Below are 14,505 nucleotides of genomic sequence, written 5' to 3'. Positions count from 1 at the left end.
AGCAGCACCCACCGCTGCCCAGATCCAGGACAGCCCACAGCAGCACCCACCGCTGCCCAGATCCAGGACAGCCCACAGCAGCACCCACCTCTGCCCAGATCCAGGACAGCCCACAGCAGCACCCACCGCTGCCCAGATCCAGGACAACCCACAGCAGCACCCACCGCTGCCCAGATCCAGGACAGCCCACAGTATCACCCACCACTGCCCAGATCCAGGACAGCCCACAGCAGCGCCCACCGCTGCCCAGATCCAGGACAGCCCACAGCAGCGCTAACTGGACCACACTGCTCACACTCCAAACTGATTAGCGCTTCGGCTTTAAAAACTCATCTTTTACCCATTCATGACCAGTACATAGAAGTGGCGCCAACTTTACAGTCTATTCAGTAATTGTACTGTCATATCTGACATCTGTTATATCTCCAGCAGGGACTGCACCCAGCTTTCCTAGAGTCCTAAATGACATGTCTTCATATACGTGCAGGTGTTAACCCCAAATCTCCAGAAGTGCTATACCAGGTGTCACCCAGCTTTCCCAGCCACAGATCTGTACCTGGTGATGAAGTGACAGACCCCCAGGTCAATATCATTGTATGACCATTCAGGAATCTAGAAAAGATGAGTGCCAACCCCAGAACAAGAGATGCAATGGCGGCCATACTGCACGTCACCCAGCTTTCCCAGGACCTGAATGAAATGTTTTGAAGTTGAACAGACAAGGACAAGTCGGGGTTGGCAGCCACTCCTTTATCACAAAATATCTGGAGTCAAATATTGAACATATCCACCCCTCCTGGAGGAAACACCCTGTCTTATCACACCGCCAGTAACCATGGCCACCAGAGGCGCCACGAGTAATAATCAGTGATAAATCCCTGATATTAAATCAGGACGGAGCTTAAAAGGGGAACTCCATGGACATGTCAAATAAATAAAGCTCACTGGACTTTAAAATACACCAATAAACCAGCAAAAACATGACAAATACAGACTACCTTAGAGTGACATCCATATGGACTTACAGGCAGCAGAGGGTGACACAGGATCTACAAACAGGACACACAAAGGCAAAGAAGTAACAGAGAAGAGTGAAGACTCACATAAAACAGAGCTGACATAATAGACACCTGACAGTGAGCACTCACCTCTCCGGAGCTGAACATCAGACCCCACACCATGTGCAGCTCCACAGTGCCCCTAGTGCTCAGCACAGAGCCTGCAGGAATGTTCCTGAACAGGTACCTACCACACCTCAACACAGCGCCCTCTGTAGGCACCACCACCACTGCATGGAAGTGTAACCTGCAGAATAGAGACTAACTACTTTCACACTTGCGGCAGAGTGATCAGGCAAAATGTATGACAACTGTATGCATTTTAAGACTGATCAGGATCCTGATCCGTCTTAAAAATGCATTGCAGGAACGGATCCGGCTGTCCGTTTGTCATACGGACAAACGGATCAGTTTAGATTTTTTTTCACATTTTTACCGGTCTGCGCATGCGCAAGGATGCGGCACTAATTCATTCCTATGGAAAAAAATGCTGCATTCAGGAACGTCTTCAGTTTTTTGGGCCGGAGATAAAACCGTAGCATGCTGTGGTTTTATCTTTTGGCTGATCAGTCAGAAAGACTGAACTGAAGACGTCCTGATGTATCCTGAACGGATCGCTCTCCATGCAGAATGCATGGGGATGAAACTGATCAGTTCTTTTCCGGCATTGAGCACTCTTGACGGAACTCAGTGGCGGAAAAGAAAAACGCTAGTGTGAAAGTACCCTAAAGGCCTCATGCACACGACCTTTCCATTTTTTGCGGTCCGCAAAACACGGAAGCCGTCCGTGTGCCCTTCGCAATTTGCATTGTAGAAATGCCTATACTTGTCTGCAAAACGGACAAGAATAGGACATGCTATATTGTTTTTGCAAGGCTACGGAGTGCTGTCCGCATCTTTTGCGGCCCCATTTAAGTGAATGGGTCCGCAGCCGAGCCGCAAAAACTGCAGATCGGATGTGGACCAGAACAATGGTCGTGTGCATGAGGCAGGATAACCGCCCTTATTGTATGATGTGCACAGTACCACTTCTCCTGTCCTGTATACTGGGTGTAATCCTCAGTATCTGCTCTTAGGGTCCATTCACACGTCCGTTGTTTCTTTCCTGATCTGTTCCGTTTTTTGCTGAACAGATCTGGACCAGATCTGGACCCATTCATTTTCAATGGGTCCTGAAAAAAAATCAGACATTGAGCTGTCCGATTTTTTTCAGGACCCATTGAAAATGAATGGGTCCAGATCTGGTCCAGATCTGTTCAGCAAAAAACGGAACAGATCAGGAAAGAAACAACGGACGTGTGAATGGACCCTAATTCTGTATATATTGTAGGGTTTTGCTCTGGTAGGCCGGTTAGCGGACGCAGTATAGAGTCAATCACAAAGTCTTTAACTTAAACAGTTCGGTGTTTATTCACACAGAAGGCAAAACAAAATGACAGTGCACAGTCTTGGTGTTCGTTCACACCATGGAATGTCCACAGAACACAAACATTCACCTTGTCAGCAGTTTTTCATCAGCGGTCCCCAGCAGGCTTTAGGGGCCTGTTTTCCAGCATGCGGATCTCAGCCCTTTAGTACGGCACACACATTCAGATCCCAAAACACAGAGACTCAACAACTTCACTGTGAGATGGAGGATAATCCACACCACCTGACAGTGCTGACTGCATTTTATAATCCTCCCAAGACCTAGCCTGGAACGTGGGGAGTAGCCACCCACCCAACACTTTGGCTACTCCCAGTAAGAGCTGTCCCGGATCAGCTTTACAGCCATACTAACCAGAGTGTCAGACCTCACCGAGGCCAGGAACCTCGGTGACACGTACCAACCATCAATGATGGCCCCTTGTATCTTCCTACATACCTACCCCCTTTGTTCAACCCTGAGGGGGTGAACACATGCCAGACAGTGTACCCGGGACAGGGCATCCGCGTTTCCTAGTAACCGGCCTGCCCTGTGTTCCACCGAAAACTTGAAATTGTGCAAAGACAGAAACCACCGGGTGACCCGGGCATTTCTCTCTTTGGCCCGTCTCATCCACTTCAGAGGGGAGTGGTCGGTCACCAGACAGAATGTTCTACCCAACAAATAATAGCGGAGAGACTCGAGTGCCCACTTGATAGCCAAGCACTCTCTCTCCACTATACTATACCTGGTCTCGGCTGGGGTAAGCTTCCGGCTGAGGAAGACAATGGAATACTCCTCCCCGTTGAACTCCTGAGACAGTAGAGCACCGAGGCCTACTTCGGAGGCATCAGTCTTTACTATAAACTCCCTTTTGAAGTCACCAATACCGGGGACCCACACAGGGCCGACTTCAAAGCGGAGAAAGCATTTTCTGCCTGCTCATCCCAGTGGACCGTCACTGACTTGCGTCCCTTCAAAAGGGCTGTCAATGGTGCGGAGACTGTAGCAAAGTGGGGGACAAACCTCATATAGTACCCCACCATACCCAGGAACAACTTTACTTGCCGAGCAGTGACAGGTCGGGGCCAATTCCTATTTGCCTCAATTTTGTTCACCGGAGGTTTGATAATTCCTCGCCCAATTACATACCCCGGGTACTTGGTCTCTTCTAACCCTATCGTGCACTTTTTTGGATTAGCTGTTAAGCCAGCCTTCCTAAGGGAGTCCACTACAGCCTGTACTTTAGGTAGGTGACTTTCCCAGTTGGTGCTGTGGATAACAATATCGTCCAGGTACGCCGAAGTGTACCGACGATGTGGACGGAGTACAATGTCCATTAGCCTTTGAAACGTGGCGGGAGCGCCATGTAGACCAAAGGGTAATACCTTGTACTGATACAGCCCCTCTGGTGTGAGGAACGCTGTTTTTTCCTTGGCAGCCTCTGTCCAGGGTACCTGCCAGTACCCTTTGGTGAGGTCCAACACAGAAAAATACCGGGCTTGGCCTAACTTCTCAATAAGCTCATCCACTCGAGGCATGGGATATGCGTCAAACTTGGACACCTCATTCAGTTTGCAGAAGTCGTTACAGAATCGTAATGTCCAGTCCGGCTTAGGTATTAAGACTATCGGACTGGCCCGTTCACTTTTTGACTCCTCGATGACACCTAGCTGTAACATCAGCTGCACTTCTTCTGAGATGGCTTGTCGCTGCGACTCAGGTGCCCGGTATGGTTTCAACCGGATTCTGGCGTGAGGCTCAGTGACAATGTCATGTCGGACTATGGAAGTGCGTCTAGGGAGGTCCGAGAATACATGCGTGTTCCTGCTGACGAACTCCCTGGCCTCCTGAGTCTGTTTAGAAGAAAAGGTTGTCAGCAATCTTTACTGTGGCAACTGCATCCCTCGTATCAGACCGCGGGACTGGAAACTCTACCCCCAGAAAACCCGTACTGGTCTCCCTATCTTTCCACGGTTTCAGTAAGTTTACATGGTACACCTGCTCCGGCTTTCTCCGCCGGGGCTGGAGTACCTTGTAGGTTACCTCCCCAACTTTTTCGAGCACTTCGTAGGGACCCTCTAACCTAGCCAGGAACTTACTGTCCACTGTTGGCACCAGAACCAAAACCCGATCTCCCGGGTTAAAATTTCGAACCCGAGCCTGGCGATTATAGACTTTGCTCTGGGCTCGCTGGGCTGCCTCTATATGTTCCCTAAACGCTCTTGCATTTGAGTGACGTACTCAATAACACTTTTATGCGGTATTGGTTGTTGTTCCCACGCCTCCTTGGCTATGTCCAACAAACCACGCGGATGTCGGCCATACAGCAGTTCGAAGGGGGCGAGAACCCAGTTAGAGGCCTGGGGCACCTCTCGCACTGCGAACATGAGATAGGGCAGTAGAAGATCCCAATCCCTCCCATCTTTAGACACCACCCGCTTTAACATGTATTTCAAGGTTTGATTATAAACCTCTCTACCAGGCCATCCGTTTGTGGGTGATAGACGGACGTCCGCAACTGTTTGATCTGTAGTAGTTTACAGAGTTCCCTCATGACTTTTGACATAAAAGGGGTCCCCTGGTCGGTCAGAATTTCTTTAGGTAGGCCCACTCAGGAAAACATCTCCACTAACTCTTTGGCTATGAGTTTGGCCGAGGTATATCGCAGCGGCACTCATTGTCATGTTCAAGAAACCAATGTGAAATGATTGGAGCTTTGTGACATGGTGCATTATCCTGCTGGAAGTAGCCATCAGAGGATGGATACATGTTCTCATTCTGTTTACCCCAAATTCGGACTCTACCATTTGAATGTCTCAACAGAAATCGAGACTCATCAGACCAGGCAACATTTTTCCAGTCTTCAACAGTCCAATTTTGGTGAGCTCGTGCAAATTGTAGCCTCTTTTTCCTATTTGTAGTGGAGATGAGTGGTACCCGGTGGGGTCTTCTGCTGTTGTAGCCCATCCGCCTCAAGGTTGTGCGTGTTGTGGCTTCACAAATGCTTTGCTGCAGACCTCGGTTGTAACGAGTGGTTATTTCAGTCAACGTTGCTCTTCTATCAGCTTGAATCAGTCGGCCCATTCTCCTCTGACCTCCAGCATCCACAAGGCATTTTTGCCCACAGGACGGCCACATACTGGATGTTTTTCCCTTTTCACACCATTCTTTGTAAACCCTAGAAATGGTTGTGCGTGAAAATCCCAGTAACTGAGCAGATTGTGAAATACTCAGACCGGCCCGTCTGGCACCAACAACCATGCCACGCTCAAAATGGCTTAAATCACCTTTCTTTCCCATTCTGACATTCAGTTTGGAGTTCAGGAGATTGTCTTGACCAGGAGCACCCCCCTAAATGCATCGAAGCAACTGCCATGTGATTGGTTGACTAGAGAATTACATCAATGAGAAATAGAACAGGTGGTCCTAATAATTCTTTAGGGGAGTGTGTATATATATATATACACTGCACAGTACCACCTCTCCTGTATACTGGGTGTAATCCTCAGTATCTGCTCTTATTCTGTATATATATACACTGCACAGTACCACTTCTCCTGTCCTGTATACTGGGTGTAATCCTCAGTATCTGCTCTTATTCTGTATATATATACACTGCACAGTACCACTTCTCCTGTCCTGTATACCGGGTGTAATCCTCAGTATCTGCTCTTATTCTGTATATATATACACTGCACAGTACCACTTCTCCTGTATACTGGATGTAATCCTCAGTATCTGCTCTTATTCTGTATATATATACACTGCACAGTACCACTTCTCCTGTCCTGTATACCGGGTGTAATCCTCAGTATCTGCTCTTATTCTGTATATATATACACTGCACAGTACCACTTCTCCTGTCCTGTATACTGGGTGTAATCCTCAGTATCTGCTCTTATTCTGTATATATATACACTGCACAGTACCACTTCTCCTGTATACTGGATGTAATCCTCAGTATCTGCTCTTATTCTGTATATATATACACTGCACAGTACCACTTCTCCTGTCCTGTATACTGGATGTAATCCTCAGTATCTGCTCTTATTCTGTATATATATACACACACTGCACAGTACCACTTCTCCTGTCCTGTATACTGGGTGTAATCCTCAGTATCTGCTCTTATTCTGTATATATATACACTGCACAGTACCACTTCTCCTGTCCTGTATACTGGGTGTAATCCTCAGTATCTGCTCTTATTCTGTATATATATACACTGCACAGTACCACTTCTCCTGTCCTGTATACTGGGTGTAATCCTCAGTATCTGCTCTTATTCTGTGTATATATACACTGCACAGTACCACTTCTCCTGTCCTGTATACTGGATGTAATCCTCAGTATCTGCTCTTATTCTGTATATATATACACTGCACAGTACCACTTCTCCTGTCCTGTATACTGGATGTAATCCTCAGTATCTGCTCTTATTCTGTATATATATACACACACTGCACAGTACCACTTCTCCTGTCCTGTATACTGGGTGTAATCCTCAGTATCTGCTCTTATTCTGTATATATATACACTGCACAGTACCACTTCTCCTGTCCTGTATACCGGGTGTAATCCTCAGTATCTGCTCTTATTCTGTATATATATACACTGCACAGTACCACTTCTCCTGTCCTGTATACTGGGTGTAATCCTCAGTATCTGCTGTTATGCTGTGTGTATGCACAGTACCACTTCTCTTGCTCAGTACCACCACTGCAGACATGTCTGGACAGTACTCGCTGCTTAAATGGGATCCCCATCCTGTAAGTTGATTCCAGATTCTATTTATGTCCTGTAAAGATGGCGTCTAGACAGAAGCTGATCCCGGAAGTCACCTCCTTTCAACAGTATAACAATAGTACATAAAATATTATGGTATTATAGTATTATAATAGTACATTGTAACAGCAGCCAATCAGAATGCTGCTTCCATCTGCCCACTGAAGGGAGTGAAATAAAAGCTGGAAGCTGATTGGCTGCTGTGATCATTTGCTGTACTGAGGCCCGCCTGTCAGTCTTCTACTGCAGTCTTTGGTACAAACGATCAGAGGATCACACGTTCAGCTCCCCTAAGGGGGCCTAAATTACAGTAAAATAAAAAAGGTTTAAAAATAAATAAAATTTAAATTATCCAAAAGCCATATGTACCCCAAAATTATCCCACCAAAAAATGGGCTCGGCAGACAATGGCCGCTCAAACTGGGGAGCGCAGCCCGAGTGTCAGGATGAGAAGGAACGACGAAGAGAATATCCGGGAATCAGGAGAGCGCGGAAGAAAGATCGCCAAATCATCGCTTACATGACACCTACCAGAGGAAACTACTGACTGTATCACACAGATCAGATACACAGCTCAGCAGACTGTATCACACATATCAGATACACAGCTCAGCAGACTGTATCACACATATCAGATACACAGCTCAGCAGACTGTATCACACAGCTCAGCAGACTGTATCACACAGATCAGATACACAGCTCAGCAGACAGTATCACACAGATCAGATACACAGCTCAGCAGACAGTATCACACAGATCAGATACACAGCTCAGCAGACTGTATCACACATATCAGATACACAGCTCAGCAGACAGTATCACACAGATCAGATACACAGCTCAGCAGACTGTATCACACATATCAGATACACAGCTCAGCAGACTGTATCACACATATCAGATACACAGCTCAGCAGACAGTATCACACATATCAGATACATAGCTCAGCAGACAGTATCACACAGGACAGATACACAGCTCAGCAGACAGTATCACACAGGACAGATACACAGCTCAGCAGACAGTATCACACAGATCAGATACACAGCTCAGCAGACAGTATCACACATATCAGATACACAGCTCAGCAGACAGTATCACACATATCAGATACACAGCTCAGCAGACAGTATCACACAGATCAGATACACAGCTCAGCAGACAGTATCACACATATCAGATACACAGCTCAGCAGACAGTATCACACATATCAGATACACAGCTCAGCAGACAGTATCACACATATCAGATACACAGCTCAGCAGACAGTATCACACATATCAGATACACAGCTCAGCAGACAGTATCACACATATCAGATACACAGCTCAGCAGACATTATCACACATATCAGATACACAGCTCAGCAGACAGTATCACACATATCAGATACACAGCTCAGCAGACTGTATCACACATATCAGATACACAGCTCAGCAGACAGTATCACACAGATCAGATGCACAGCTCAGCAGACAGTATCACACAGATCAGATACACAGCTCAGCAGACTGTATCACACATATCAGATACACAGCTCAGCAGACAGTATCACACAGATCAGATACACAGCTCAGCAGACAGTATCACACAGATCAGATACACAGCTCAGCAGACAGTATCACACAGATCAGATACACAGCTCAGCAGACTGTATCACACATATCAGATACACAGCTCAGCAGACAGTATCACACAGATCAGATACACAGCTCAGCAGACTGTATCACACAGATCAGATACACAGCTCAGCAGACTGTATCACACAGATCAGATGCACAGCTCAGCAGACTGTATCACACATATCAGATACACAGCTCAGCAGACTTATCACACATATCAGATACACAGCTCAGCAGACTGTATCACACAGATCAGATGCACAGCTCAGCAGACAGTATCACACAGATCAGATACACAGCTCAGCAGACTGAATCACACAGATCAGATACACAGCTCAGCAGACTGTATCACACAGATCAGATACACAGCTCAGCAGACAGTATCACACAGATCAGATACACAGCTCAGCAGACAGTATCACACAGATCAGATACACAGCTCAGCAGACAGTATCACACATATCAGATACACAGCTCAGCAGACAGTATCACACATATCAGATACACAGCTCAGCAGACAGTATCACACATATCAGATACACAGCTCAGCAGACAGTATCACACAGATCAGATACACAGCTCAGCAGACAGTATCACACAGATCAGATGCACAGCTCAGCAGACAGTATCACACAGATCAGATACACAGCTCAGCAGACAGTATCACACAGATCAGATACACAGCTCAGCAGACAGTATCACACAGATCAGATTCACAGCTCAGCAGACAGTATCACACAGATCAGATACACAGCTCAGCAGACTGTATCACACATATCAGATACACAGCTCAGCAGACAGTATCACACATATCAGATACACAGCTCAGCAGACTTATCACACAGATCAGATGCACAGCTCAGCAGACTGTATCACACAGATCAGATACACAGCTCAGCAGACAGTATCACACAGATCAGATACACAGCTCAGCAGACTGAATCACACAGATCAGATACACAGCTCAGCAGACTGAATCACACATATCAGATACACAGCTCAGCAGACTGTATCACACATATCAGATGCACAGCTCAGCAGACAGTATCACACAGATCAGATGCACAGCTCAGCAGACAGTATCACACAGATCAGATACACAGCTCAGCAGACAGTATCACACAGGACAGATACACAGCTCAGCAGACAGTATCACACAGATCAGATACACAGCTCAGCAGACTGTATCACACAGATCAGATACACAGCTCAGCAGACAGTATCACACAGATCAGATACACAGCTCAGCAGACTGTATCACACATATCAGATGCACAGCTCAGCAGACAGTATCACACAGATCAGATTCACAGCTCAGCAGACAGTATCACACAGATCAGATACACAGCTCAGCAGACTGTATCACACATATCAGATACACAGCTCAGCAGACTGTATCACACATATCAGATACACAGCTCAGCAGACAGTATCACACAGATCAGATACACAGCTCAGCAGACAGTATCACACAGATCAGATACACAGCTCAGCAGACTGTATCACACAGATCAGATACACAGCTCAGCAGACTGAATCACACATATCAGATACACAGCTCAGCAGACAGTATCACACATATCAGACGCACAGCTCAGCAGACAGTATCACACAGGACAGATACACAGCTCAGCAGACAGTATCACACAGATCAGATACACAGCTCAGCAGACTGTATCACACAGATCAGATACACAGCTCAGCAGACAGTATCACACAGATCAGATACACAGCTCAGCAGACTGTATCACACATATCAGATACACAGCTCAGCAGACTGTATCACACATATCAGATACACAGCTCAGCAGACAGTATCACACAGATCAGATACACAGCTCAGCAGACAGTATCACACAGATCAGATACACAGCTCAGCAGACTGTATCACACATATCAGATACACAGCTCAGCAGACTGTATCACACAGATCAGATACACAGCTCAGCAGACTGTATCACACAGATCAGATACACAGCTCAGCAGACAGTATCACACAGATCAGATACACAGCTCAGCAGACTGTATCACACAGATCAGATACACAGCTCAGCAGACAGTATCACACATATCAGATACACAGCTCAGCAGACTGTATCACACAGATCAGATACACAGCTCAGCAGACTGTATCACACATATCAGATACACAGCTCAGCAGACTGTATCACACATATCAGATACACAGCTCAGCAGACAGTATCACACATATCAGATACATAGCTCAGCAGACAGTATCACACAGGACAGATACACAGCTCAGCAGACAGTATCACACAGGACAGATACACAGCTCAGCAGACAGTATCACACAGATCAGATACACAGCTCAGCAGACAGTATCACACATATCAGATGCACAGCTCAGCAGACAGTATCACACATATCAGATACACAGCTCAGCAGACAGTATCACACAGATCAGATACACAGCTCAGCAGACAGTATCACACATATCAGATACACAGCTCAGCAGACAGTATCACACATATCAGATACACAGCTCAGCAGACAGTATCACACATATCAGATACACAGCTCAGCAGACAGTATCACACATATCAGATACACAGCTCAGCAGACAGTATCACACATATCAGATACACAGCTCAGCAGACATTATCACACATATCAGATACACAGCTCAGCAGACAGTATCACACATATCAGATACACAGCTCAGCAGACTGTATCACACATATCAGATACACAGCTCAGCAGACAGTATCACACAGATCAGATGCACAGCTCAGCAGACAGTATCACACAGATCAGATACACAGCTCAGCAGACTGTATCACACATATCAGATACACAGCTCAGCAGACAGTATCACACAGATCAGATACACAGCTCAGCAGACAGTATCACACAGATCAGATACACAGCTCAGCAGACAGTATCACACAGATCAGATACACAGCTCAGCAGACTGTATCACACATATCAGATACACAGCTCAGCAGACAGTATCACACAGATCAGATACACAGCTCAGCAGACTGTATCACACAGATCAGATACACAGCTCAGCAGACTGTATCACACAGATCAGATGCACAGCTCAGCAGACTGTATCACACATATCAGATACACAGCTCAGCAGACTTATCACACATATCAGATACACAGCTCAGCAGACTGTATCACACAGATCAGATGCACAGCTCAGCAGACAGTATCACACAGATCAGATACACAGCTCAGCAGACTGAATCACACAGATCAGATACACAGCTCAGCAGACTGTATCACACAGCTCAGCAGACTGTATCACACAGATCAGATACACAGCTCAGCAGACAGTATCACACAGATCAGATACACAGCTCAGCAGACAGTATCACACAGATCAGATACACAGCTCAGCAGACAGTATCACACATATCAGATACACAGCTCAGCAGACAGTATCACACATATCAGATACACAGCTCAGCAGACAGTATCACACATATCAGATACACAGCTCAGCAGACAGTATCACACAGATCAGATGCACAGCTCAGCAGACAGTATCACACAGATCAGATGCACAGCTCAGCAGACAGTATCACACAGATCAGATACACAGCTCAGCAGACAGTATCACACAGATCAGATACACAGCTCAGCAGACAGTATCACACAGATCAGATTCACAGCTCAGCAGACAGTATCACACAGATCAGATACACAGCTCAGCAGACTGTATCACACATATCAGATACACAGCTCAGCAGACAGTATCACACATATCAGATACACAGCTCAGCAGACTTATCACACAGATCAGATGCACAGCTCAGCAGACTGTATCACACAGATCAGATACACAGCTCAGCAGACAGTATCACACAGATCAGATACACAGCTCAGCAGACTGAATCACACAGATCAGATACACAGCTCAGCAGACTGAATCACACATATCAGATACACAGCTCAGCAGACTGTATCACACATATCAGATGCACAGCTCAGCAGACAGTATCACACAGATCAGATGCACAGCTCAGCAGACAGTATCACACAGATCAGATACACAGCTCAGCAGACAGTATCACACAGGACAGATACACAGCTCAGCAGACAGTATCACACAGATCAGATACACAGCTCAGCAGACTGTATCACACAGATCAGATACACAGCTCAGCAGACAGTATCACACAGATCAGATACACAGCTCAGCAGACTGTATCACACATATCAGATGCACAGCTCAGCAGACAGTATCACACAGATCAGATTCACAGCTCAGCAGACAGTATCACACAGATCAGATACACAGCTCAGCAGACTGTATCACACATATCAGATACACAGCTCAGCAGACTGTATCACACATATCAGATACACAGCTCAGCAGACAGTATCACACAGATCAGATACACAGCTCAGCAGACAGTATCACACAGATCAGATACACAGCTCAGCAGACTGTATCACACAGATCAGATACACAGCTCAGCAGACTGAATCACACATATCAGATACACAGCTCAGCAGACAGTATCACACATATCAGACGCACAGCTCAGCAGACAGTATCACACAGGACAGATACACAGCTCAGCAGACAGTATCACACAGATCAGATACACAGCTCAGCAGACTGTATCACACAGATCAGATACACAGCTCAGCAGACTGAATCACACATATCAGATACACAGCTCAGCAGACAGTATCACACAGATCAGATACACAGCTCAGCAGACAGTATCACACAGATCAGATACACAGCTCAGCAGACTGTATCACACATATCAGATACACAGCTCAGCAGACTGTATCACACAGATCAGATACACAGCTCAGCAGACTGTATCACACAGATCAGATACACAGCTCAGCAGACAGTATCACACAGATCAGATACACAGCTCAGCAGACTGTATCACACAGATCAGATACACAGCTCAGCAGACAGTATCACACATATCAGATACACAGCTCAGCAGACTGTATCACACAGATCAGATACACAGCTCAGCAGACAGTATCACACAGGATAGGATTAGATACATGGCTCAGCAGACAGTATCACACATGATAGGATTAGATACACAGCTCAGCATTCAGTATCACACAGATCAGATACACAGCTCAGCAGACTGTATCACACAGATCAGATACACAGCTCCGCAGACAGTATCACACAGATCAGATACACAGCTCAGCAGACTGTATCACACAGATCAGATACACAGCTCAGTAGACAGTATCACACAGATCAGATACATAGCTCAGCAGACAGTATCACACAGATCAGATACAGAGATCAGATACACAGCTCAGCAGACAGTATCACACAGATCAGATACACAGCTCAGCAGACTGTATCACACAGATCAGATACACAGCTCAGTAGACAGTATCACACAGATCAGATACATAGCTCAGCAGACAGTATCACACAGATCAGATGCACAGCTCAGCAGACAGTATCACACAGATCAGATACACAGCTCAGCAGACTGTATCACACAGATCAGATACACAGCTCAGTAGACAGTATCACACAGATCAGATACATAGCTCAGCAGACTGTATCACACAGATCAGATACACAGCTCAGCAGACAGTATCACACATATCAGATACACAGCTCAGCAGACAGTATCACACAACGTCTGATTTCTTG

This window comes from Bufo bufo, chromosome 11, assembly GCF_905171765.1.
Source record: "Bufo bufo chromosome 11, aBufBuf1.1, whole genome shotgun sequence".
NCBI lineage: Eukaryota > Metazoa > Chordata > Amphibia > Anura > Bufonidae > Bufo > Bufo bufo.
Note: the sequence above shows the minus strand (reverse complement) of the source record.